Genomic DNA, 27,276 nt, shown 5'->3' on the forward strand with positions numbered 1-27,276 from the left:
TAAGCGAAGAACGAATAAAAATCCTGCATGTAAATATAGTCAGTTCCCAATTAACCGAATGCGGATAAGCCGAGCCTTGTCCGAAGAAATCACAATTTTCGCAGAAAATACGAAAAAGAGAAGGAAATGCATAGCAGAAACGCAGTAATAGCAAATGATAGCACAATATTTAAGAATTGTTTTTTGCTGCAATAGTGTACGAGTATAATTTGATTGTACGTAATCCGGAATATGCATTAATGAAGAAATTATGAGTTAAAATAAATAGCGAAATCGTAGAAACAAGTTAAATGTACAGTTATTAATTTTCTGTTTCCCATTCACTCATATCGAAATACAAAATATAGAATTTGACGGCTTTTTTCCACAGACAGAATCTGCAAAATAGCATTTGAAGAGAACTCGAATCTCAAATTATTTTTGAGATTCGGTGTATTTATTAATTCTGCAATTAATGTATTTATTAAGTTCTTTTCATTGTAAAATTCGATCTATTTATTAAAATTTCCAATTACAGCTGCATTAAGTTAATTTTACTTTCTATTTATATGATTAAATTTCAATACAATAGGTATCTGTGAAATAAATATCAAGAAAAGTATTTGTTGTGTTAGACCTGTAAAATTATTGCATAGACCTGATTATCGCTTTTAAGTAAGAACAATACAAATATTTTACGGATATTGTTAGCAGTTTATTTAGAAAGAAAAAATGATGTTTATTAAAAAGAAGCGTTAATCCAACGAGTTACACAAATATATTTATTATATTAGTCTGTTCAAGTAAATCAAGTATTGCATGAATTATTGTTAGAAATTCGCCTTTTTTATTTACTACAACTCTAAAAAAATGACAACACGAAGCTTTAGTATTCAAGCTGAAGCAGATGTCATCAAAGTTCTTCCTGATACTTCGTGCCTTCCTGTTCGATTCTACTGTGGTCTCGACCTTCTTGTTCATGTTTTAATGTTCTTGCAATAGGACTGTTGTTTTCGTACCAATGAATGAAAGCTATTAAATTGTCCAGGTATGCTATTTGCCAGATTCGTTTTTATACAATGGCGGCAGAGCCTGTGTTGCCATGTTGTGATGCTTAAACACCCATGTGGAAATCAAAGATTCTGAAATAATTCAAATTATTCTATGTGCTGAATTCAGCAAACAAATAGAGCTGCTAAATCACCCCGTAAAGGATTTGTTATCACGGGGGCTTTTTCGAACAAGAACAAGCGGAATCGGCGTTCATTAAGACTATGTGAAAGCGCCATAAGGACCTGCATTAGCTTTTTACTAACACTGTATAAAGACACCACGCAGGCTTCGTAAGATATTCTTTGCTACTTTATGAACTACCTAAAGTTATACATACTTTCTCTTTTTACTTTTATCTCTTGTCTAAGACTTCCTTTTTACACAGAAAAGAGATGATATGAAGCGACTTATAACAATGAGATAACAGGTTTGGCGCTAATAAATCAGAAAAAAAAATGTTTTTAACAATAGCGAACATTTTTACATTTCTCTGAGGACCCATAAATTTTCCAAAACAAGGGAAAAAAACGTATGTTTTGAATAAGTTATCAGATAAATAAGAAAGAATATATTTTTAGAAATGTAACTAAAATCCAATTTCTTAAAATATATTACAGCATTTTTAAGTGGTAATTTAGCTTATAAATTTCATTTCATACTTTATTTCTTTGTCAAAGTAAATAAATGAGCATTTTTAAATTGCAACATTCTCTTTTTCTTTCTATTCTATCTTAGATTTTATACTTTTAGCATAATTGTAAGGTAGGAGTTTTCTAATAAATATTTCCTAAAGGGGATGTTAAAAATGTATGAAAATTATTGCTGAAGATTGAAATTTTTAAGAAAACCTTAGGGAATGGCATAAGTTTATTCAATAATTTTCTGTATCAAATTGTAATGAACATATTTAACTACAAAAAAAATTGTGAAAGAGCGATATTAATGACCATTTGTGATCTCATATTAATAAAAATACTCTGTTAATGAAATGAAGGCACCATTCATTAATGCACCTTTTGCTTATACAACGGTGGAGCTCTTTTTATGTCTAATGTATAGATACTGGTATAACAAATGATTCATTTAAGGCAAAATTTTCGCAACTTATTTAAGTATGAGTAGTGTTTTGTATTAAAAAAGACATATCTATATAAATGTATATTATCATCAGTACTGTATTAATTGCAAAGAAATAATTCAGTAGGTAAGTGCAATATTATATATACATTAATTTTAAATATTTAAATCCCACTTCGAATCTTTTACATAAATTATGTTTTGAAATACTTCTTTTTTACTCTTAAAATTTAGATAGTGTTAGAATAATGAATTTATTAAAGCACAGTTTTCGTAAATTATACATGCCTACGCATGTTTGAGCATAAAAACATCTGCATAATAGTAACATATTAATTACAAAGAAAGCAAGCTATAGACAAAGTTAGATACGTGCTGATTTTAAGTAAAAAGGATTTATATAAATAATGCTTAGAATCTTTCATTTATTAAGAATGTTTACTTTCGATAGCGATACTGCTTTGTTTCTTCTTAAAATTTAGACACTGTCAGAATAAATAACTCTGGTAAGGCAAAATTTTCTTACGTTACTCATAACTACAGAAATTCCTGCATTAAAAAAAACTACTTGGTGGATTCTTTTACAGCAACGACGGATTGCTAGTGAATGAAACTCGCAGTAGGTAAATGCAACATTAGATATTCAGTGACTTTAAGGAAAAAGCATTTACTTAAATCATACCTAGAACATTTTGTTTAAAATTTTATATAGTGCCTGTTATTTAAAATCAGTCTAAAGCTGGGTTTTCCTAACTTTCCCTTAATAAAAAAAATGAGCACCGATATAAAAATGTATTCAAAGAAGGTAATAAGAAAAATATACAAAGAATGCATATGATAAACAAGAGTTATTTTTACTATTAGAAATGGACCATTTGAATTTGGCAAAGCGCATTAAGAGTGTCTAACTTGAGAAAGATTTCTAAATTTTGTGGAAGACTTTCTGAAAAAAACCTGGTTATTACTTACGTTACACATGAGAAAAAACCCCGAAACACACACGTAGCCAGTTTTTTCTACTGCAAGGACTTGAGCCACAGTAGGCGAGCTACAATGTACTAGCTGTGTTCAGCTGTACATTGTATCCTTTGCTTTATCCCGTCTGCTATTGATCAACCTTCTGCAATTAGAAAACAGTTCAATTTGACTTTGATTTTATTAAGCTGTATAGAAAAGATACAAATCAGACAATAAAATGTTCTTGAACAATTTAATGTGTGATTACTCTGTAGTACATTTTTAGCAATATTTAATGTTCTTCTCCCTAATTCTTACAGAACATCCCACAGTCAGTCCAAGACCACGAAATTCCTTGTGGCAAGGAGTGTTGTGTAGAGAATTGTCTGATCGCGTTATAAAAACTAGGTGAATGATTTTCTGATTTAAGAAAATCTTAATTTTATTTGATTCTGAAATATTTATTTTAATGCTTTAATTTTGGGGAAAAACAGATGCTTCTGGGAATATTATTTAGTTTCAAAGAATATTATTTATTTTCCTTTTATTTGCAATTTTTGTCCAAGCTTTGATTCATTGTGAAAAGAAGCAGGGAAAGGAGGCGATTTTGCCAAGTTATGATTTCGCGCGCTTTGTTCTTTAGAATGTTCTAGAAGAAATTTCATTGTGCAATTGACCTTAGGACAGGAAGTACGTGACAGAAGGGTCAGAGGTTACCACTTAACCTTCGATGTAAGTCATTCAGGTTTTGGCGATCGGGGGTCCGGTTGTTGGCTAATTGAAGAAGGGCGCGCATGCGCGATCACCCTTATTTCCGCATTCAGGGGTTGAAACGCAAATTTTGCCCAAATTAAGGGGGCGATAATTGAAGCCATTGTGGGAGCCAGCGTTTGTGAAGAAGACGAAGAAAATTCGAGTTTGAATCACTTACTCTTGGAATCAGTTACTTGCTAGACTTACTTTTTTGACGTTACTTTTGAAACTTGCTCTTGGGTTGAGCGATAGAAAAGATGTAGTTTCCCGTGAGACATGTTTTCCGGCGGGGAGCGGCAAACATGCTCCCCGACCGCGTTTTGGCTAAGAGGCGAAATTGAAGATGGGCGAGTTTTACTGAAATGTTTAAAGAGACTTTTTTTTTGCCCGACTTTGGACGAGTTTTGCTGAAAGATTTAAGACTTTCAGGATTAAGACTTTTTGCCCGACTTTCGAAGGTGAAGGATTGTTAAGCTTCTGGGGATGAATAAGTTGTGATTCCGGCTGAGAACGGTGGAGGCTATCCGGCCGTTGACATGCTATCGGAAAAGGAAAAACCGGGGATGATGAGGATTTTCACAAGTATCTTAAAATAAGAAAAGTTTTTTTTTTTCCTCCAGCGAGTATTAAATTCCAAAAATTATAGGCCAAGTTCCACCCCGCCAATGTAAGATTTTATTCTCGACATCCGGACAGCGAGCTTGAAGATTCTGCTTAGGTGCTGGTTCCAGTGGCTAATTTTCTTCGATGCTGAGCGTGTGGATGTGTTGATGAAAAATAATGGAGTCGGTGTTCTTCTACATTGCGGTCAGTGATACCGAAAGCGTGAGACTCCTTAGACGCCAGTGTTCCCCTTACGAAATGTATTACTCCCAGGACTTAAGGTGGACTATTTATCCCTGATTTCTCCCAGAATGCAAGGCCAGCCCGAGACCTTTCCGGGTGCGTTCAAGTCGTCGACATAACAGATAAGTTTTGCTTTGTTATCAATTTTCCTTCGAACTTTCGGAAATTGGAACTTTACTTTAAATTGAATCTTAAATTAATTCTAAAGGACTAAATTGCCTCCCTTTTTCCCCTTCTTATTTTACCGAGACAAACCTTAAGGTCCTCTTATGAATTAGGATGTAGTAATATAATTTCTTTTTGTAATCTTCCTTAGAACAGATGTTGAATTGCAAATAATATGTTTTCTTTAACCTCTTAGAAATTACAGAACGGGTACCTGTTAAATTAAAAGAGTCATGTAATAGATTTGCAAAATCATGAATTTAAATGTAACAAAAGAAAATGATAATTTGAAGAATTCACCTGCGTCTAAATTAAGAAAATTGAACTGTAACTAAAATAAAAAATGTGAGTCTCTGATTAGGATAAGATTTAATTTTAATTGTTGAGGAATTTGAATAAACTAGTATTTAATCTGGTGGTGTGGTGTGGTGTATTTAATTATGGCAAAGCACACTAGGGCTATCTGCCTAAGGGGAGGGATGCCTTCGTGGAGGACTTTCTAAGGGAAACTGGCTCGTATACTCGTTACACATGGGGAAAACCACGAAAACACTCATGCAGCCAGCCCGTTCGCAGGATTCGAACCTCGGACCGAACTACCAGTGTTCAGCGACTTTACCGCTCGGCCGCTGGTGGGCCTGGTACTTAATCTGGAAACCTTTACTTATGTTTTCTTTACATCTTTTATGTGTTTTTCTATACATATATATATATTGATTTTACGTGTTGTTTATTCGATTCTCTCACGGCGCGGTCCCGGATGCATTTTCACAACGCAATGCACTAAAAATTCACTTATACGATCACTAAAAGTGTGGTAATTAGCTAACTTTTCAGAGTTTAGTTTCTAAGTTGATATTTAGTTAGTTACGGTTTCACCTGTCTGTTTCTACATTAAGTTCCTCCCTAAGAGGAAGTAGTAACACAGCATTGGTGCCCATGATTTTTACGGCAAAATATAGAAACAGAACATAAGTCCCGCAACTAGACAGAAGCGTAAAATTACGCCTGTCGTTAGCAACAGCATTGAGAACCATATAGGTGACAGTGCGATTTAGCTAAATTCCGCCCCCAATTTTGATGGACAGCACGCCGGTGGGGTACGGGTCCGCGGGTCTCTCACTCCTCTTCCCCTACCACCAACATCTCCAGAGGACTTTCGGCTCGCCGCAGACTTAGAGTGCCCCCATGCCGCATGGACACTATACATTTACAAGCAGCCATACCTTCTCTGGAATTCGAACCCGGGCCCTTCGGCACAGCAGTCAGCGACACTAACCACTATACCGGTTGAGCAGCAGAAATTTTATTCATTACAGTTTTGTGGAAAGGAATACTATGCTTATCTCAATGAAATTCTATTTGTGAAAAATTTTTCACTGTTCATTTTCGTAATTAACGTGCCTCTCTACACACACCGAAGAGTTCACGTACCAGCACTAATCGATGGTTCATATAATACCATTCAAAAATATGCAAAATCAAATTAAGTAACGACAAGAAACAAATAAGCTTCATTATATTCTGTGGGTAACAGTTTAGAAATCAGCTGTCACCGATATAATGGCAAAGGTATATTCTAATAAAATTATGTTCGTTTCAGTCGAAACGCTTGGCTTATTTTGAGATTTCATTTACGCTCTGAAGTGAAAAATAAACTGAGTTTCCAGATGAACGAGCATAAGAATGCATAAAGTTTGTCACTATTGTTTGAAATGTTTACCGTTTAAAGTTGAAAATCAGTTTTCAGATTCTGAAAGAATATCTTTACCGTTATTACAATGTAGCTTTAACTATTGGATACGTAATGTTATGAAATATTTCTAGATTAGAGGAATGTGTGCATATTTTTACAGATTAGAAAACTAATTACAATCTTTTCAGTTACAATATTAATACACATCTGAAATTCACATAGACCAAAATTAAAAATAAATGTTAATTTTAGATTCAGATTGAATATGAAGAGAAAAATATTTTTCTTTGAATAAGGCGTTATCACTTTCTGAATGCATGCCACTTCTGAATATAGCATCAGTTTTTTTTCAAACTCAAACGCATTTATTTTCAAGCGAATATGAAACGATTGCACCAAATGCTGATTGCGTACTTCGCCATTTTCTTTTTTAGAAGAAGCATTGTTTATGTTTTTCGCATGTTTAGTTAAGCGATTTTTCGATCCATAAAAGTATTTATTGTGTGAAACAAAGTTTTAAATTGCTGAAACTTTAATGTTTTTGAAATACTGGGTCGAGTCACATGACTGTAACACATGTCACATGTGTTTTTGAAATACTGGGTCGAGTCACATGACTGCCTCTTACGTTTGAAATTAAGGATAAATAACCAAGGATATAAAACAAATATAAGCAGCAGATTTAGTGGGTATATAAATTGTTATATGGTCATTCGTGAAACAATTTAGTTGTAATGAATAAACTGAAATTTTTATCAGACTTTCAGAAAAGAACAACTATTGGTCAAAGATGGCAGCATTTCAAGAACTAAGCAGTTTCTTAACTGGTGTTCACGTACTGCTGTGGTGAACGTGTACCATGAATGGCAAAATAGAGTTATATAAAATTATCAGCGTTGAACCTGCACAGCACCACGAGCCATAGATAAAATAGGTAAATATGAGAGAAGAGGCATAGATGAAAGCGGCTGCGGAGGAAGAACTCAGGCCGATCAACATGCTAGAATGCACCAATTTACTGTCCTAGTAAACTAGTGAGTAACCACAATTGAGTCTAAAACGAAAGTTCAGCCGCGTATGAGATTCCGCAACAGATGAATGGTGGCAGAAACTATGTTAATGGCTGCTCATCTGCTGAAGAGGATGGGATCTGCACGGCAGTATTAATAAAGAGCTTCAACTGATTTGCAAAATCTTACCTTCTCCAATGAATTAAGTCTTCCACTTTATCGGATGGATGGATGTTAGCGTCTACTGCAAGAAACATCTGGAAAGAAATAGTCCCTAACTATTTGTGTGAATACAAGCTGAAGGAGGCAACGGTATGGCCTGGATAGTCTTTTTGCAACATTCTTTGGTCCATTTATCATTGCAGACGGCACTATTGATCGCATTAAAGTATTTATGGATCTTTGCGGACCAAGTGCACCCACACATGCAGACTTTTCTTTTCCATGGGAAGTATGGCACCTTCTGATACAACAATCCGACGTGTAACACAGCTAAGAATTCTCCAGACTGTTTGGAAGAGCATGGAAAATATTTTACTGCACAAGTTTGGCCCCCATATTTCCCAGATTTAAGCCCATCGATAATCTCGACGGATCACTTCGATCTGGTTGTTTGCTGTATGGATCTTACGACATTCACACTCCAGCAGATGTTAGCTGTTCTGCTGTCAATCAGCATAGATCTATATTCCTAAGGACACTTTTCAGCACGTTACTGATTCCCTAAAATAGCATCTAGCAGCTATCTATGCAACTTTATGATGGTTATTTTGGGTATTAACAAGTAATCACATTAATGTGATATAGCTGTGTATATTTTACTTCAAAGGATAAGAATTCCCAACGCCAAGAAAAAAATGATGTAGAGTAAAGAAATTTTGAAAATTCACTTATTTAAGTAACATATTTCATTGATTAAATTTTCAAGATTACAAGTTAATGCAAGCACGAGAAGAGCCATTTCAAATGTGAAATGCTGGTACTTTAATAACCGGGGTAACTGCCAGAATTTTGAATGCAAGCTAGCAAACGTGCATTGTGTCGTACACATGCCGGATGTCAGTTTATGGGATGGAGTTCCATGATTGTTGCACTTGGTCGGTCAATACATGGACCGTTAACTCTGGTTGTGGATGACGCTGGAGTTGCTGTCCAATGTCGTCCCATATGTGCTTAATTGGAGAAAGATCTGGTGATCTTTCAGGCCAAGGCAACATGGCGACACTCTGTAGAGCATACTGGGTTGCAACAGCGATACGAGGGCTAGAGTTATCCTGTTGGAAAACGCCTCCTTATTTGCTGTTCATGAATGGTAGCAGAACAGCTTGAATGACCAGCCTGACGTACAAATTTGTGCGTGGGACAAACACGAGTGTCTCTAGACCGCAGACAGTTTGGTTGCAGGCTCTCACATGGCCTCCTTCTATCCAACACACGTCCATCACCGGCATCAAGGCAGAACCGCCATTCATCAGAAAAAATAACAGATCTCCATTCCGTCCTCTATTGAGCTCTGACACCACAGATGTCGTTAGCGGCAGTGATTTGATGTCAGTTTAACAGATTCGTATTTTTCATTGTGTCACTATGGGGCCAGCTGCAGTTCGAATTTCTGCTGCAGACGCAGTTCGATGCGCCACAGCCATAGGCCAAAAACAGCGGTCTTCTCTCTCAGTAGTGCAACGTGGCCGCCCAGAATCCAGGTTTCTTGAGCCAGTACCTTCCCTTGATCCCTGCTGCCAACAATCGTTCACAGTGGATACATTCCTGCTACGTCTTTCTGATATATCGCGGAAAGAAAATGCGCTTTCTCCGTAGACCTAACACACCATCTCGTTCAAACTCGTTGAGCTGTTGATAACGGCTTCTTTGTCTTCTTGAAGGCATGTCTGACTAACATTAACTCAGTACGTCAAATTTCATTGGCAGGTAACGCTCATGAGTTTTACTGCGTGTATTTAAAGCAAACCTAATTTACATGTTCATAGTGGCTCTACTAGCGCCATACATATGCAACTAGGGCAAAATAAGAATAGACTTCATCTTTCAAATGCATAAATACGCCCACCAAATTTCGTTTAAAGCATGAATATAAATTGTCTGTCCCCTCACAGGAGGTAACGGTGGCTGCCTATTAGGTACCTCTACAACCAAATAACTACCACTTCTGGTATTAGTTGTGGCGAATGCCTAAAAATAGCTAGTTTCCGCAAGCTGTTGATGGGATTTTTTTTGCATCAGTGTATTATCTTGGACACACACAAATTAGTGTGTGAAGATATAAATACTGACGAGCCAAAATATTATGACCATCCCCACATTTTGTATTCATCTCGTCTAGATGATGCAGAGGGGAAGTGATAAAATGGAAATGCTATTCAACTGCTGCTGAAGAAAATAAGGAATCATTCTTGCGAGTGATGAGAAAGGCTGCTGATCTAAACGAATTTGATAGACGACAGATTGTAATGGCCCGAAACCTCGGAAAGAGTATCTCCGAAATTGCACAACTGGTAGTATTTTCAAGATCTGCCATTGTTAGTATTTACGGAAATTGAATAAATGATGGTAAAACCAGCAGCAGACGCCAAGGTGTTGAACATCCCCGCGTCATTAAAGAAAAGGACTGTCCCACTTGGTACAGCAAAATCGGCGCCAGAGTGTGGCTCAGCTAACAGCACAATACAATGCAGGTCCACGTGAAAGTGTTTCGGAATACACAGCTCAGCGGGCACTGTTGGATATGTGATCGCGTAGCAGACGTCCCACTCGTGTGCCTCTGTTGACCCAATCCCATTGTCAACTACATGTAGCCCTTGACATCGAGACTGGGTCATCGATAAGTGGAAGACATTTGCCTGGTCGGATGATTCACGATGTCTTTCATCATGTCGATGGTCGTGTCAGGGTACTCCGTTTTCCAGGTGAACAATTTCTTCACCTGTTCAGCAGGCCATGCATATGATGGTGGTGGCAGTATTTGCTTTGGAGGTGTGTTCCCATGGGCGGCTCTGAGACCCTTAGTTGTGGTAGAACAGATTATGAAATCTGCGGACTATCTGAACATAACTACGGATCTGTTGCATTTTCACATGGCGTCTGTTTTCCCAACTGGAAATGGAATCTTCCAGCTGGACAATGCCCCATGTCACAAGACTCGAACTGTGTTGAGTGGTTCGAGAAGCATAAGGATGAACTCCAATGAATATCCTGGCCACCTAACTCACCGGATCTTAACCCGATAGAGCACATTTAGGATGTCGTGAGCAACAGCTCAGAGCTCAAATACCACCATGTCGGAATATCTCGACTTTGTGTGACCGCTGCTTAGACATTTGGTACCAGCTTTCTCCAGTCATCTACGAAGAACTCGTCGCATCTATGCCTAGGCGAGTGCTTGGGAAAAAGTATCCAAGATTTATTTTATGAAGACGTAATTAATTTTAACCATTTAAATTTAAACTATCTGCATCATATTCAACCATTTACGATCATAGTCATTCATACGTTTAATTAATACGTTCCCTTTAACTGTCAGCTTTAAAAATTTTAAAGTCATACTTATCCTTCAATTACCGGATGTCTAGCAACTGCATGATTTATTCCCAATAAGAGAATGATAGCTAAAAGTTCAGAACTTTTATTCTTACGTGAGTTGAACATGTTTGTGGTTTTCCCTATGTGTAACGAGAATACTTGCCAGTTTCCCTTAGAAAGCATTTCATGAAAGCGTCCCTGTCCTTAGGCAGATAAATTTCGAGTGCTTAACCGTAACTCAATCTTTTTCTAATTCCATTTCTTCATTTAGATTTTAATCCTTCATCAATCTATAACATAATCACACTTTTGATATTTACAATTAATTTTCCAAGTTAAGTGCACGTAGCGGTTTGTATGTATGTAAACTACATATGTATTTTTCGGTAAAGAGCTTGAAACAACCTGACCAATAATCGCTTTTTGTACTCAATATATTAAATAAGTGAAAGGTTATTTCCAACTAAATACTAAAATCCATCTCTCACTTCTCAGTATTAGCTTCAAGCTATGATGTGAGTTATCTTCTGTAGCTTAACTTAACTGAGCAAATACAGTTACACAAACAAGTAAAATTTTAACTCGGTTTTATTCCACCTCCCCAGTTGTAAATGTTAAATTAAAATAGTACAAAACAAAATATATGTCTGCAGAGAATAGCTAGAATGCACAGTTCTATTGGCTACAGTATACTTCCTACGAAGGCCACAGCATTCTGGGTCGGATAACTTAAAATCTAAATCAAGAGCAGCTTACCACCTTCATTAATGTCTGGTAATCTGTTTCACTAGAGTAGCGGCGTTTTTTGAATATAAGACAAACGCGGGTATCATTTACACAGTCAGATGTTTGTATATTACAACTCATAAGTTACAATTTCTTCTTCTCAATTTATATAACCCGCTTGTAAATCGAATCTACATAATTCCCTACCCTGAGCGAGTACGTGAAGAAAAGAGTTATAAAGGAAAGCTGCAAAGCAAAATTTGAATAATTAGTTAAATAAAATATCACAATATTATTAACATTCTGAATTTTAGTAGGAACGTCAGACCTCCAGAATATTTCTTAAATCAAAAGTTTCTGAATCTAATATTCTTTCTCATTCGGCTACTTCGTTTGTAAATGATAATCTAAATGTACCATGCCTGCATTTATTTCGAATTTTATTCGAATTTATACGAAAATAACTTTCTCTTGATTTGCCATAGGAAACTGTCTTATTTATTTAAAATAATAAATTTATTGTTAAGCATATTTATAGCAAATATTTGTACCTAAAATATTATTTCCATAAATTTGCCTCTGTATCGTAGATTATCTAAGACGGGAAGTTTCATACTGGGCTTTGTCCCTGAGATTAATATGTTTCATAAATTCTTTACTATTCCTGTCTCGTGACATGCAAATAACAATTAATCATCTTAAAAATATTCTATTTAAAGGAATGCTTGCTTCATGGACAAAGAAGTTTCACATATTTTGCTCATCTAATATTCTTGTTGCTGTAAATTGTGTGTTTAAATTTTTTCATCCATGATTTAAATTTTAGAAGTCTATTTATGATGCAAGTTCCTTCACCATTTTGTCAAGACCTTTTGCTCATAAACTCTCGTATTAGCTTGTCAAATACTTAAAGACTTTTTCATGCGGTATTTTTATTCACTGTTTATTTATTTATTATTTTAATTATTTTAACCAAGGAATAAAATTTTGTGGTTTGTTTCCTAACTAACATGAATCATTAGTTCCATTTTCAATTACTGCAAGAGTGATTGATTCATGGTTCAAAGTAATTTTACATGATATTTGTATTTCAGCAAAGATTCTACAATATATATACTACTAATTAATACATTTCTTATCAATTTAGGAATTTTTAATATTACTTCTAGGTTTAATATATATTAGTTACCAAACATTAAAATAAATTCTACTTAAGTATTTCCTAAATTGTTATTTCACGACTGCTGATGGGACCAAAAAAATTGCCTCATATGATACAAAGAAGAAAATGTGAAATATTCCATATATTTCTTTTTAAAATAATATCTGCGCTTTACATTTCATTACAGGTGATCTACGTCGAAAACGTTGCATCATATTTCTACTTGTCAGTTTTCTAATTCTACCCATGAAACACAGTGTTTTCCTGCTGCCATGATTTCTTTTAAGAAAAGAGCTCCGGGTATTGGTAATGAAAAGCAGCTACGAAGAGAAAGACAAGCGTACCCCCAGAAAACACACGTTCAATACGTCTGCACCATCTGTTGTGACCGAACCTTACGGTGAGCGCATCAGCGAAGAACTCGACAACTCTCTTGACTGCATTGTTGTGAACACCACCGCTGCTGCGTGAAGTCAGAGATTTTTCTTCGCCTTCCAACATTTCTTTTCTTCTTAAGAACCCTCCTCTTCCATAGAAGAATATGATTAAATTGTTTTTTAAGAGTGCCACTCAATGTGCAGATTGCTGCTCCGGATGTCAAGCGAAGCCAATTTTTGGTGAAATGCTCTGATATGCGTTACACTGAGAAATAATGAATCTACAGTTTGGTCATGTATTATACATTACGAAGGTTTTCCGCACACTTGCTCAGCATGGGGAAAACGATGACAGAAATGTAAGGGAATCAGAAATGAGGTGGTCGCATGATCTGAATAACATATTGTAATAATAATAATACAAACAATAATAATGGGTGCTATTTAAATTTCACATCTATGTAGCGTACCTATGAGTTTGACATCCCTGATGTAGCGCATTCTTCAAATGAAATAATTTCTTTAATTTGCTATTTTCAGCAAAATATAATTAATATAATATAAAAATTTTAGAAAAGCTATTAATTTGATGTTTGGAGTATATTTCGTGCCTGCAGTTTATATCTGGTGAACATTCGTATTTATTCTTTGAATCTATATTCTGCTTAACTAATTTCAAAAGTATAATGTTAATATTTGTTTTATATAATTTTTTAAATATAATTTTTTAAATATATTTTTACTTTATTTATATGAATGTAGCAGTTACTTACGGTTACTCTACGCAAAGTGATATTGCCAATAACTAAAATAAAATAAAAGCTATTATTCCCCAAGATTTGCTTAAAATCTCGGGCTAAACTTCGAATGTGATGTTATCTCTAAACTTAAATTCATATCTTTTCAGATTGACTTATTAAGTGTAATTTACGGCAATTAATCCATTATTTATAATTTAGAACTTTCCTAAAACTTCTTTTTTTCGTTTGATCTCACCAGGATGTAAATAAGTTAAGAGTATTTAAGTCGGTTCTTTTTTTAAGTTTTAGAGAAAGCTTCTGGCAGCGACGCTCGCCGTAGTAATCTGGCCCAGCTCTGCTACATTAGTTATCCAGCATTAGCCTGTTTTCTAGTAAATCGCACACTTAGTAATAATGAGCCAACTCTTAAGTAGGTTGTTTGCATCTGTAGTCCCCCTCATCGGGTTGATTTAAATATGAGGTTAAACTTCTGCTGCTATTCTCCAGAAAGCAGCGAAGATTTAATTTGCAAGCATAAGTAGTGCTTTTAAATTTAAATCTTTTGATAAAAAGTTTGCTGCGACTTTGCTAAAACTCTTTTGTTATTTCACAGATGGAGTGATAGCTGGCTTGTTAATATTAGTACAGTTTAATAAGTTTAGTTAATTTAGAGAGAGTAACCTTAGAAACCCAATGGTGTAGTATAAGTATCGAGACGAATTATCACCACCACAAGGAAGAGCCTACAGGCAATTAAATAACAATAACTAGAAGCTCGTTTTAACCAATTTTAAGTTACTCCAAACGTTCGACAAGTATTGGTCTAACTTAAAATGTTGTACAACGCGAAATCTTGAAGAGACATTAGCTTGCAAACAATTACACAAAAGTTTCTAAAGTTGCAGTCACCTATCTTGATTTGCAAAAATCTTCAGCATTGGACAATTTATCATGACGAAACCAAGAAGAAAGCAAGAATGTAAAATTTAACTGCTAGGAACTTACCATAACTGTCAGAATATGAAGTAATATTTGTTCGCACTTAAATCTACTGTGCAAAAAATATGAGGTCTGAAATATGAACTGTTCTGTACAACGGGATAAACTAACTTCTGTGAAAGTCACAAATTTGCTTTACTTTAGTTTGGGAGTCAGTGAAATTGTACTGCTGCATTTGAAAAATGGATTCCCTGAATATTGTTACGATTAAAGAAGGCTGATCGCTGATTCGAACCAGAAATTATGGATAAAAATGTTATGTCTTGGTTGTTAGTCTTACTTCGTCCCCTCTTCTCGCAGGTGCTATATCTGTTCACCCTTTGTAATACATCCTGAGCAAAATTCTCTACATGGAGATGGATAAATGGCTGTACCATTCCCGTCGATTTCCTTTGAGTAACTGTATGGCCCTTAAGGACGAGGAAAAAAACAATTGAAGAAATGAAGTTCTAATAGTGTTATCTGTATTTTCAAATTCAGTTCATTCCTTTATAATAAGTCTATGTATCTAATGCATTTTAATAATACATGTAACTATATAATAAATGACACAATTTTGATCTTTGAATTTGCAAACTTTCAGTGAAATAGCGGCTGAAACTGCATTGGAGGAAAAAGTTAAAAAAACAGCTCTAAATACTCATGCAGCTGAAGCATTTAAGGCATCTAAGAACATGGAACTTCGTGACAATTTTTATTATCTACTACCTGACATACCTTGTAAGCGCACAATTGCTTATTTCTATAAAAAAAATTAAATAAGAGTGTAATAAATGTGATGTAATGTAGGATAGGGAAAAGTTGCCTTTACTTCATTTTACAGACACATAGAAATAATTAATAAGGTGACCGAAATTCAGGTTTTTCAGCGATTTTCCGTACTGTGCATTAGATAGTTTACGATTTTCCCCGGTGACTTTGTAATAACTAGCATCTAGTAGCTCCTGGAATGTGCTTGGTGGGGGATGCAGTGATACAAACTGAAGTTCTTCTGCATCCCACACATGATCTGTCGGACGTAAATCCTAAGAATATGCGAGCGACTATTCATAAGATGCGTGACGTAGTTTTTTTTTTTTTTTTTTTTTTTTTTTTTTTTAAATTTGAAAGATAAGTTAAAGATGTTATGCTGTGTCAAATGGCAAACCTGTGGAAACTGACCGTTTGTCAGATTACACGGTAGATTAATCAAAGATCTCATGTCTCATATAATGACCATAATTTCCAGGTCACGTGTATCATAAATGCCTCTAACAGAATACTGTTTGGAATTACGTTTCTAACATCGAAAATTAAAAGGTATGAAAATTTAAATTTATCTGTTGTTGCAATTTCTTATTATTGTCAAGCTGAAATAAAAACTTTATAAAGAAAATTAATAAATTAATTAAATTTCAGTGGTATGGCCTCTTCGGAAACTGAATGTCCGATGAAATAGAGGTGTTAATCTAAATTTTCTGTGCATAGGAAAATATATTTTTGCCTTTATAAGGATTTCTTTGATAAGTAAAAACGACTTTCAAGTAGATACAATCAAAATTTATAATAAAAGGTCCTAAATACTGAGTTAATTGAAACTAATGCTGGCAGAATTAAAACATAAGGTACATGAAAATCTTACTTAACGCGAGTTTGATATCCGCGATAATAAACGCGAATGAGTGATATGATACCATTTTCCAGTTTTAAGCGAAATATTAATCAGCTTATAAGGTATCAAAGCTATTTTTATGTAATTTTGTGAATGTAAAGGGGATCAGCACATCCGGCTAACAACTGAAAGATTCGAATGCAGTTCTCCGCGTGGGCACACCTAATTTTTCAAGATCACTTACTGCAAAATGCATTAAGATTGGGCAAAATCAAAACACGATTTTTTACGACTCAAAAGTTTTTTAATCGATCTGTAGCGAATTTTTTTAATGCGGAAATATTGTTAAAAGAAGAGAAGGAAAAAGAGATTGCTACAGTGATGCAAAAACTATGTGCAGGAACTGACATTCATAATATGTAGCGAATGCTTTTAAATTAAACATTAAAACACTGCTCATTTTGAACGATAGTTTAGAGTTTTAGTATTACTAACATTATAAGGTATTTTCTCCCTCCTTACTACTTTCCTTCGTGGTGTAACGGTAGCACACTCAGGGCGTATTCGAGAGGTCCAGGTTCGCGTCTCGGCGCGGGCATTGCTCTTCACGTCTCCTGCTTAAAATAACTTAATGTCTCTACAAGATACGTTAAGCAATATAGCAGATTTTAGTAAATGTTAAAATTCTTGTTCATCGCTTCTTTTTTTAGTAACAACAATACGTGCTAAATCGAACATGGTGTCTGTTCTTTTAAAAAAAATTATTTTCTTTCGTACTGAAATGTAAAACTCTGGCTTTGATTCTGATTTGAAACGAAGTTTCAAAGTCCATCGAAATGGGTGAAGTGATTCAGAACTAGTTAAATACTGCATGGCATGATGAAAAATAACAGTATTATTTAAACTTAGTTTCTTATTTTTTTATAAAAGGTGTTGAAATAAATATTTGGTCTTTAAATTAAACTTACAGCGTTTGATTTTTTGCTATTAAGTTTAGCGGGTTAAATATATAACATAGTGTGTAATTTCTCCACAGTTTATCGTAAGTGATATATTAGTTATAATTATTACTATTTTTATTGCATCCGCTGAACGTTTTTGCGCCTAATGCACATCACCTGCCAAATTAATTAATAGTGTTAAGCAAGATGTTTTTTAATTACATTTAAGGTAAAGAATGCACAGCACTGAGAATTTAAAACTTTATTTTTACCCAATTACTGGGATCTCTTCCTTGAAAGTATTGCGTCTGTAAAGGAATAACTGAGAAAACTTCATTATACAACGAGAGAGCCACAAGAACTATGCACCAATGCTTTCCTTTCGAAAATGATTAAGAATTAGTGTGTGTATTTACTATAGTGTTACTTTAGAATAGGCACTCCAAGAACATTTATTCCCTATCCAAAACATGATCCACAAGCATGGCAGCAACTGCGAAAAAAAGGGTCAAATCCTTTAATTTTAAGTCCTCTAATTACTTTTGAGCGGTGATAACGACAGACAGTACGATCGTAAATGAGGAGAGGGTCGCTAAGTTCTTGAAGTGCTTATTTTAAAATAACGGCTACTGACGCATTGGGTATAAGCGTTTCAATGCGAGTAATTAAACATTAAGCTAAGTTTTTTATTTTATTTTATTTTACTTTTGAGAATCTTATCAAAATATTTTGTTAAATATTGTTTCGTTAATTACTACTGAGATGCGTACGAAACTGTGTAAATGATGCTACAATGATTTCCGAGTTTCACTGTATTTCCTTAAAAGTAAATAGTTTGAATATTGTTTGGTATGTCCATCAGTGTTATTATCCTATTCTTTGGTATCCCATATAAGTGTTTTTTATTTATGTGCGAAGGGCGACGAGGCTCAGCAGTTGTCGGTGTCTGAAGCAAAAATAATATCTCAAAGCTCTTTAAAAACCTTATTTTGATATTAAAAACGAAAGCAAAAAAGTGTATAAAACTATGCTACAGTAGCCTGAAATTGATCTCTTTTATAAATAGAAGTTATATAAATAAAATTAAGACACCTTTGTAAATACATCCGAGCTTTCCACTATTTTCAAAATTATTTGATTAATACTAAATCATATATTTTCACTTTAATCATGGCATTATCTTTAAAGGTAATTAGTTCATAGTTATTTTGTTTTGCTACAAAAATATTGCCTCCAGCAAAAACCCAACATTAAGCCATTACTTTTGCATTATGTCTAAAATGCGAAAATGAGCTGAAGTCTCAAATGTAAATTGGAAATTTTAGTTTTAGAATTCCGCTGTCTTAAATTATCAGTAAAAGCAATAAGTTAGAATATTGTTGAAAAAAATTAAATGCTGCATCATTTTTCAATATCTTTCATGTATAGAGGAAATTAATCGCATGCTTGAGTTAACGTTTGGCCAACTTGACATCGTAATTGACTGTCGTATACTAATACGATTTTTTTCGCAACTTGCGTATGGATCTTTTTTTCCCTGAAAATGAATTAGGGTGGGAGAAATGATGGCGTTTGTGTTCAAGTCTCAGGGGTGTGCTTACGGTAAAGAGTTCATTACAGTAAAAATGACTCACTTAAAATCATTGAAATAAAAAAAAATAGAATTATAAGTGACTTTAGATTCTTGTACATTAAGTGTTAAAGTCCGTAATGCACAAATAATTCTTGGTGTTGAAACCTCGTTTGGCTTTCTAAGGTGCCCATGTACTTTCACTGGTTTATAAGTATTTTATAATTCTGGTTTACTGATAGAACTCCTTTATCTCACCCAGTTCCTTCGTATGTTTTTCGGAAAATAATGGTGTAATATAGTTGGATCAATGTTTAGCCATTACACATTTCCCTGATGTTTTACGTTCTTCATAAGGATTCATCATAGTGCATTCGTTTCAGGTTATGTGCAATAATGGTAAAAATATAGAGTATAAGTAATATGTTAAGTTTATATATATCATTGTAAAATTCTGTATGGTAAATATATATGTAACCATGTTATAATAATCTAGAAAACTCTCCACGCCTTCGTTTTATGTTGCATATATTTCAAAATTAATTTTATACTGCATATATTTCAAAATTAAATAAATTATTATTGAATTATGAAACTATTGAAATTCACATTACAAGCATCATTGTTTTCTTCTCCCCGTGTGCACAGCGGTCTGTTTTTGCTTAAAAGACATTCTTTTCTTTAGCCAATTTGAATTTCAATAGCTTCATAATGCAGTAATAATAGCTTCATAAAATAAAAAATTAATAGCTTTCATATTCGAACTTGCGATAAAATGACGATAAAAAGAAATGATTAATCAGCGGCCAGTTGTAGTGGAGTAATGTAAAAAAGAAATTTTTAAAAAAATCTGAAATTGTTTTAGATTTTAAATTACGTTCAAAAAGGGGCATTCTTTTAACGTTTTGTGTGTTAACTTTATTTATTAAATATCGTGTTCTTTGCACTTAAACCATAACATTCAGTTCAACAGCAATGTCGAAAATAATTTTAAAATAAGCATATCTTTAGAATTTCCGATTCACAGTTCAGCGCACTGGAGATAAAAAGGTCCCCCCCTAGAGTGTTGCCATTGCTCGCTTTTAAATCGTCGAGTTTGTTAATCAAAAATTCGTTAAAGTTTTGCAAAATATGAAATCGATAATAAAACAAATTCCAAATTTCAGGTTTGGGCTTTCAACATACATATACGCAGATTCTTCGTTATTTAATTTCTTTAAATATAATACAGGGCTCTAATATTTGGTGGCAACAATTTGAAAAGTGAGACGCCGTTTATAGTGATTCGACGCAAAATGCCGAAACGAAAACAATAGTCCTTCAGAGACAAAGCCCCTTTGGACTAATAAAAGCGGTAGATTGCATATTACATGATTACAGAAAAAGCTTTAAGCATAACATATTAAAAAATTATAGATATTATAGTTTAATGAGATATTAGACCCATTTTTGTTGCATCGAGTATTGCAAACAGTTTTAAAGTTGCATGAGCTGGATGGGTACATCCTTCCTGAAATGTTAAAAGTGCATAAAAACCTTATTACTTCTTACTTGTTATCTCAAAATCAGGAATATTTCTGATAACCATTTCAGTTGCTAACAATATAAATGACGGGTCAATAATATAGCAGCATTTTACCTGTCTTTTGGCTTTTTATGTAAAGTATAATATCTAAATTGCTTTTCATTACTTTTTCCTGAAGATATGCTCATGTAATAACAATCTGCACTAGAAATTCTCTTTCCGTGATTTCCCATAGCTAAATACGTATGATGAACGATTAAGTGTGGAAAAGTGCTTTGGCCTTGTCACAAAAGGTTATAATTAATTTTCATTAGACGCTGTTTGGAACTCGTTCAAGTACTCTTTAAAGTGTAGGAAACTTCAAATTGCTTTTCATTATGACTTATTATTTATAAAAATTTAATATTTTTATGATAAAAGTGTATATACATGCGAGACAGGTGTCATTTCTAAAGAAATGTATACTCGAAAGTAAAACTTAAAAGGACATTCCGATTTCCTGGAAATTTGTGCAGTTTATATTACCATACCCATAATTATAATCCATAGTTCTGCTGCACGAGAAGAGCAAATATAGCTTCTCAGAAATTAATCAGATCAGAAACTGGAAGATGCACCCATAAAACACCACTTTACTACCTTTATTTTGTTCTACTTGTCTCTTATTTCGAAGACGAGTCTCAGATGCCAAGACTTAAAATTGAATCTTAGCGTTTCCTATTCAAAAGCTGAATCTTAGATATTCTTATGCTGCAAATTATCAGCATGTTCTTAAACTTTTAGTAATACGATTAATATATGTTTGAAAGTTTTTAATTTTTGCATATTTACAAGGGTCGGATCAATGGTAAAATACACTATCCTGGTACAGTTTTATGCATTTCATTCCATCTCATACCCTTGTGCTAGAGAGTTGTATAAATTGCTCTTCTAACAAGAAATCCTTAGAACTATTAATTATTTAACTGGATTACCCTTATTAGATGTTTCAACAATTGTTGTTATCCCACATTACAGTTAATGAAGAGGTTTTCAATAATAATTTAATTTTAAAGCCACAAATCCTTCAATTCATTCAATCATCTAATAAATCATCTAATAACAGAGATGAATATTAAATGAAATAAATAAAAACAAATTTCTTTAGGTTTATGGATTTTCTAAATCATTTTGTCATTTTAAGCTGTGCATGGACATAGATATATCTTCATTATATGCTAGCATACACGTATAATATAGTGTGCATTTATGTATTATTTGAAAAGCGTGTACAACTCTAAGCCGAAAACGTTATATTAGAATAAAAATTAATTAAGAAAGATGGCAATAGAGTTAAGAAAATAAGAAAGTTAGACAAATAGTCTGGTAATTAAATTAAAGATATCTAAAACTGTTTTTTTTAATCAATCTAAAAAATATCCTTAACTTCTACATTTAGACCATTAAATGTAAATGTATAAAATTCAGAGTCGTGATGAAAGTAAATTTTTTTTGTACAGTTCTAAGTATCATTCTCATAATTATCATAGCATAGGTTATTAAAGTTACCTCATTCTCTAGATAAGTATCTCAAAATATTTCATGATTTTGCAAGACTTTTCTAAGCATTTATAAACACAGCATTTATAAATTCACATTTATAAAGTTTCATCAGTTTTTCTTATAAGTATATTTAAATACTGAGAAAGAAGCAAAAACTTGCTGAAAAAGATGACAGTTATCATAATTAAGTACTGTGTAACGTCCTACTAAAATTAAAATCACTAATTTAAAAGTAATAGTTAAAATTACCACGCAAAATTAATTGTATTCATCGCGAAATTAAAATTAATCTGTTTGGAGGATGAAGATATGTTGTGTTAAAAAAGTGCTTAATTGACTAATACATTTTTAAGTGACTGAAATTCAGATTTATAAATGTTCAAAATGATTAGAAACTGTAGTCTAAATTATCAAAGGTTGAATATATAAAATAGCTTCGTTTCGTTACATTCCACTATAGCGCGAAACATTAATTTACTTAAAACCTATAAATTGATTCTCATATGTGATGGAGTAGAAATTTCATCCACTCATTCGTGAAAGCATATGACGGAGTGATTTTGAAAAATAAAATAAACAGACAAAGTGAAAGGAAAGTTATAGCCGATGTTCTGGCCAAACAAAATACCAACTCCGAGCCTGCGGGTTCCTTTTCTCCCTTGCAAACATTTCCGCAAATGACCATAGCGTGGAAGAGGACCTTATCTTCTGAAACCCCGTTTCCTGCATATAAACACATTTGCGAACATGGCAGTGGGTTAAAAAAGGGAAGAAACACTCAGGTAAAGACGTCTTCCTTATAAATACCGAAAAAAAAAAAAAAAAAAAAAGTGAAAGAAAGACTTACCTTACAATGGCAACTAAAGTTGCCCTTCGGGCAAGGAATGTTGCGGCCAGTTAGAGCAGAGATATGAAAGACCATTTTGGAGATGGTACTCACGTTATGGCTATGCACCCTCCAGCTATCATTGCTTTCTAAACCTTTTGCTACAAGTGGGTGAGATTCTACGCTTTTCCTTTAAAAAAAGTGTGGAGGAAGTATACGCGTTTACTAGAGTATTGATGCTTACAAGACCAACAAAACACTTCATAGTGGCTCCAGAAAAGGTAAAAGAAGAAAAAAAACATAAAGAGGAATACTTTTCGGCTCTGAAAACGACCTCAAAGTTTTTCGCTTTAAAAGATCTGTTCGGGATTCTTATGTAGTCTCGTGAACCAATAATCTCTCTTTTTCGCTGTTTTATCACATTTTTTTATACATTTGCTTCTGCTGCCTCAGTTTGGAGAGTTCGATTATTTTATTCTGATGTGAATTGCTTTCATCATGGTACGGAACTGGTTTTTGATATTGCAAGAATTGCAAGATTTTTCTTCCCCTTCGGCACAATGAAAAATGATTTCGTTATTTTATGCGTCCTACTATTCTCTCCGCAGAGTAGTTGCAGCAGAATTATTTATGGACATACTCTATTGGGCCATGTTTGAATTTGTAAAGATTCAATCACGCAGACCGTGGTTTACTGTTTGGACAAACGTTTCCAAGAAAAGTGCATCTTTTGCAGCTAATATGAGAAGTATCTGAAATTCGAGTTTCCGTATATATAATGGACTTCCTGAGCGCATCATAACATTATATGAGCAATAAAACGATTTAACTGCTAGAACGAATCACATGCTATAAGAATATTAAAGCATATTTATTATATTTAGGAATATTATTTCTTTTACGCTCTTAAATATGTTTGGAGATTTAGTTCCTTAGATTATAGACTGGTATAAGAGTTTGTAGACTCAATAATAATAATTAAATATTAACTAATTTTATGCTTTTAAACATGTTTATAAACCTAACAAATTCAATTTGAAACTAAAATTTGTTTCTTATAAGCGAAACTAGGTCAAACTCAAAATCTGAGGAGAGTTTGAAATTTTTTTGATGAAATAATTTTGTAAAACCTATTAGGCTTTTATCGGAGAAGGAAGTAGGAAAATTCATGATGCCCTGCTCGCTATTCGAACTCTATACATTCCGATGACAGCCAACTTGCTACCAATTATATCACAAAGACACAGGGTAAGGAAAACTGTCCTTACTTTCTTCCCCACTTAGAGTGTGAGTGAAGAGAAGGGAACCCAGTCATCAAACCCAGGAGGTGACGAATTATCACCCACTACATTTTATTTCGAGTACCATTCTAGAGTGTAATATATTTTTTCAGCATATAAAATCAGCGATGCCTATGCAAAGATTCGAACACTGACATTCTAATATTAGCCAAACTGGCATCCAATTACACACACACACACACACACACACAAAAAAAAAAAAAAAAAAAAAACACGTGGTAAGGAACGAGAAAATTCATTGCAATTTTAATAAAGTACTATAAGGTATTTTCTCCCTCCTTCCACATCCCTTCATGGTGTAACTAGAAACATACTCAACGAGCATTCAAGAGGTCCAGGGTTCGAGTCCCAGCAAATCACTTCCCATTTTTACATCTCCTGTTTCAATATATATATATATATATATACACTGAAGTGACAAAAGTCATGGGATAACAATATGCAAATATACAGATGGCAGTAGTATCGCGTAGAAAATGTATAAATGCGAAGTGCTTTGGCAGGGCTTTCATTTGTGTTCAAGTTATTCATGTGAAGAGGCTTTGACGTGATTATGGCCGCACGACGAGAATTAACAGACTTTGAACGCGGAATGGTAGTTGGAGCTAGACGCATGGGTCATTCCATTTCGGATATCGTTGGGAATTCAACATTCTGAGATTCACAGTATCAAGAGTGTGCCGAAAGTATCTAATTTCAGGCATAACATCCCACCATGGACAGCGCAGTGGCCGACCACCTGCACTGACCTCTCGATGATGTCCCATAAATGTTCGATGGGATTCATGTCGGGCGATCTAGGTGGCCAGATCATTCGCTGGAATTGTCCAGAATGTTCTTCTAACCAATCGCGAACATTTGTGGCCCGGTGACATGGCGCATTGTCATTCATAAAATCCCATCGTTGTTTGAGTACGTGAAGTCCATGACCGAGACCAGCGACGTCTGCGTAGAGTTGTCAATGTTACATTACAAGCAACACTGCGTCAAATAACCGCAGAAATCAATGTGGGACGTACGAGGGACGTGTCCGATAGGACAGTGCGGCGAAATTTGTCTTCCTTGGGCTATGCCAGCAGAAGACCGACTCGAGTGATAGCACGACATCGCCTGCAGCGACTCTCATGGGCTCGTGAGCATATCGATTGGTCCCTAAACGAATGGAAAACCGTGGCTTGGTCAGATGAGTCACGATTTCAGTTGGTAAGAGCTAATGGTAGGGTTCGATTGTGGCGCAGACCCCACGAAGCCATGGACCCAAGTTGTCAACAAGACACTGTTCAAGCTGGTGGTGGTTCCATAATGGTCTGGGCTGTTTTTACATGGCATGGACTCGGTCTTCTGGTGCAACTGAACCGATCATTGACTGGAAATGGATACCTTCAGCTACTTGGAGATCACACAGCCATTCATGGACTTCACGTACTCAAACAACGATGGGATTTTTATGGATGACAATGCGCCATGTCACCGGGCCACAATTGTTCGCGATTGGTTAGAAGAACATTCTGGACAATTCCAGCGAATGATCTGGCCACCTAGATCGCCCGACATGAATCCCATCGAACATTTATGGGACATCATCGAGAGGTCAGTTCGTGCCCAAAACCCTGCACCGTCAACACTTTTACAATTATGGACGTCTATAGAGGCAGCATGGCTCAATATTCCTGAAGGGGACTTCCAACGACTTGTTGAGTCCATGCCACGTCGAGTTGCTGCACTTCGCCGGGCAAAAGTAGGACCGACAAAATATTAGGAGGTATCCCATGATTTTTGTCACTTCAGTGTATGACTCTACAGTACCGTTATCAGCAGCTCCATCTATCTCTATATCCCCATAAACAAAGTTATACACTTTGTTAATGATACTATGTTGTTGTGCATGTACGAAACTTTGTTAGGAAGTATTTGCTTTACATAGAAGAACGAAGTGTTGCTGTACGCCAATCAGGAAAAGGAAAATAAACGATCTGACCGATCAAAAATATATAAATGCAGATAATTTGCTTTAGCAAAATCGGTTTAGGAAGTTCTAAAACTAATAAGCATGCTCAAAATACATGTAAATTTTCTTTTCAGTTTCGTCTGAATGGCCACGGGTGGCGTCTAATTCCGAATTCCAAAAATTCTTACTTTAAGTTAAGTAGATTTAACAGAAAAAAATTCATGGTGTTTTAAATATAGTTCTTAAATCTTAGATCTTACGTCTTAGATCTTAAACCTTCTGCGTGGTGCATCAACGGCAGAGCGGTTGAACGCTGGTAGTTCGGTCTGGGGTTTCGCACCACTGCGAATAGGCTGGCTGTATGGACATTTTCGTACGTTTCCTCATGTGTAACGTGGATCGATTTCCTTAAAAGTTTTCTAGGGTGCATCTCTTCCTTTGGCAGATACCTGTGCGTCGCCGTACGTGGATAAATGATGAAGAATGTCAGTATATTTCGGAAAACAGGTTTGGACTTCATTATTTACGAAATTTGGTTCACAAGTGTAAAATCGTAGTCAAATTTTGCTAATTCGAATCCAAAGAAAATTTTAAAAACATTTGAATGATCCAATTTTGTCAAAAAATAGCTATTTATTCAATAGATTCCTTGGTCACAATATATTTATATCACTTCTATTGAGATCTAATGTTTCTTTACACGTACAAAAGGGGGAAATTGCATATATTTTCTAAGGAAACTATGAATTTTCGTTTTTGTTGTTTGTCATTACATAGCACAAAAAATCTTTATTTTCAATTAGAGAATGAAAATTCTGATCTTTAACATTAGTTTTTACATCAATAAATCATCTTAGTTTCACTAACATGCACGTAACGCTTGCAAGGGTCGACATATACTCTTCTTTTAATGTTGTAAATTCATTCATCTCTTCTTCATCAGATGATTTAGGGC

At 34.6% G+C, this 27,276-nt stretch overlaps 1 protein-coding gene across 1 annotated transcript in view; it reads right to left on the bottom strand.

Moving 5' to 3' along the window:
- LOC118200394 (uncharacterized) overlaps positions 1 to 27,276 on the bottom strand; it is a 250,507-nt gene that overhangs the window by 32,363 nt on the left and 190,868 nt on the right. Inside the window, exon 3 of the mRNA XM_085808178.1 lies at positions 3,079 to 3,229. The gene's annotated coding sequence lies outside the window, so the exon portion shown is untranslated. The remainder of the gene's footprint in view (positions 1 to 3,078; positions 3,230 to 27,276) is intronic.

Source organism: Stegodyphus dumicola, chromosome X1 (genome assembly GCF_044657685.1).
Source record: "Stegodyphus dumicola isolate Sdum_Otavi_A_Nest chromosome X1, ASM4465768v1".
Taxonomy (NCBI): domain Eukaryota; kingdom Metazoa; phylum Arthropoda; class Arachnida; order Araneae; family Eresidae; genus Stegodyphus; species Stegodyphus dumicola.